This window comes from Centruroides sculpturatus, unplaced genomic scaffold (assembly GCF_000671375.1).
Source record: "Centruroides sculpturatus isolate CEXI.00-Female unplaced genomic scaffold, Cexi_2.0 scaffold464, whole genome shotgun sequence".
In the NCBI taxonomy this organism is placed as follows: Eukaryota; Metazoa; Arthropoda; class Arachnida; order Scorpiones; family Buthidae; genus Centruroides; species Centruroides sculpturatus.
This window is the reverse complement of record NW_019384627.1, coordinates 215,838-217,763: the sequence shown is the minus strand read 5'-3', so window position 1 is coordinate 217,763 and position 1,926 is coordinate 215,838. Positions and strand designations below refer to the sequence as shown.

General features: G+C 24.3%; 1 protein-coding gene across 1 annotated transcript in view; it reads left to right on the top strand.

The window, feature by feature from the left end:
* Positions 1-448: 448 nt before the first annotated feature.
* Positions 449-1,926, top strand: part of LOC111625653 (oxysterol-binding protein-related protein 3-like) — a 148,502-nt gene continuing 147,024 nt past the window's right edge. Inside the window, exon 1 of the mRNA XM_023368866.1 lies at positions 449-499. The gene's annotated coding sequence lies outside the window, so the exon portion shown is untranslated. The remainder of the gene's footprint in view (positions 500-1,926) is intronic.

Below are 1,926 nucleotides of genomic sequence, written 5' to 3'. Positions count from 1 at the left end.
CCGGGTGGTGAGGGACGGGGTCCGACATATCCGTACGGACCACCCCCCAAAAATTCCTGGGGATTTTTCGACCCGTTCGGATTCGATCCCGGGTCCCCTAGAGCAGTAGGCTGCCACCTTGACCGCTCGGCCATTCGGCCAGTATCATTGTCAGATTATGATTAATTAGCCATAATCCGATAGTCTTTTAAATTTGTTCTTATATATTTTCAATATAACATCATAAATGAAATTAAAATAAATTTCATTCATTTTCAACTAATATTAATAAGAACTTTTTAAAATTTAAATTAAAAACAGTATTAATATAAAAATAATCGTAGATATTTTATATAAATTATTTTAAAATCGATTAAACCTATTTTATTTGAAATTTACCCTTAAACATAATAATACATCGGTAGAGAGAGAGAGAGAGGTATACGTAAACATAGAGAGTCGTGATGTCTATGAATCAACCGTTCGATTATTATTGCAGGTGGTGCAGGACGGTATAACGGTAAATATTTGCCCCGGTTTGTCATTTATACTCTACAAGATTTAAATTATATTTAGTTAATTATTATTAATAATAATTAAATAATTATTTAAATTACTTGTCTTCTTTATTATTACAGTACTTTTAAATGTATAAGCGTAACGTATAAAGCCGGCTTCTTAGATTTATCCGCAGTGTTTTGGCGCGTTCCATTGATGTCGTCTGCCTACCTGCTTTTTTATAAATCATTTTTTCCCTATTAAAAAAAAATACGTTATAAAACACCTGATTAATATGAATTATTTCTCTCCTGACATTTTCTAATATTATAACAATTGCATTTTTTTATTTTCATACACATGTAAATTGTAAAATGCCTTTATCAACTTGTCAATTTCTATGTGAAATTGACATGTTTCTATAATTATTCAATATCTTTGGATGAATTAAACTTCAAAAATTACCGATTCGGCATGGTTTTTAGTTGAAAATCTTGTTTACTTTTTAATTTTCCGTTGAAATTTACATAAAATTGATCAGTTTATATAATTATTTTATATTTTAAATCAATTTAAATGTTGAAAATTCCTGAATGGTTTTGGTTTTAGTTGGAATAATGTTTTTTTTTTTTTCCCCTTCAATATTTCAAAATTCTCTATAGAAATTACATGAAATTTTTAAATATATATATAAAGTAGACATGTTTCTATAATTGTACTAAAATAAATGGTTTCATATACCTAAAAATGCCACATTACAACTTTAAGTCCTGTTTATTTTTTGTATGATTTTAATATTTCAAATTGTTTTTTTTTTGGTAGAAATTTCTATTTTTAATATATGAAGTAGATAAGTTTCTATAATTATTTCATATTTTAAATGTTAAAAATTTCTGATTTGGTATCAGTTTTAGTTGAAATGTTTTTTTCTTTTGACATTTCAAATTTTCTATAGAAATTGGGAGATTTTTTTTATGTATGAAGTAGACGTATATCTTCTATAATAATTCCATTAAAATATTTTAAATGGTTTCATAAAGCTCTAATGTGACATTTTTAAGTATAAGTCCTGTTTATTTTTTGTATGATTTTAATATTTCAAAATTTTCTTATACAATTCAAAATGTTTGTTTTTTAATATATCAAATAGATAAGTTTCTATAATTATTTTAATGTTTTAGCAAAATTAAGCTTAAAAATTTTTGTTTTGAAATAATTTCTAGTTTTAAATTCTGTTTATATCTTTATAATTATAATATTTCAGACCTATGTATATATATTACATAAAATAGATGATATCAGCTAAAAATGTAATATGTTTTTTTATTTTATATTGTAAGTATAGAAATTTTGCTTTTGAAATTGATTTAGTTATAGATTTAGATGAATCATATGGATTTTTATTGAATTATTTCAATGGGATTATCATAATTTTATAACATTTAATTT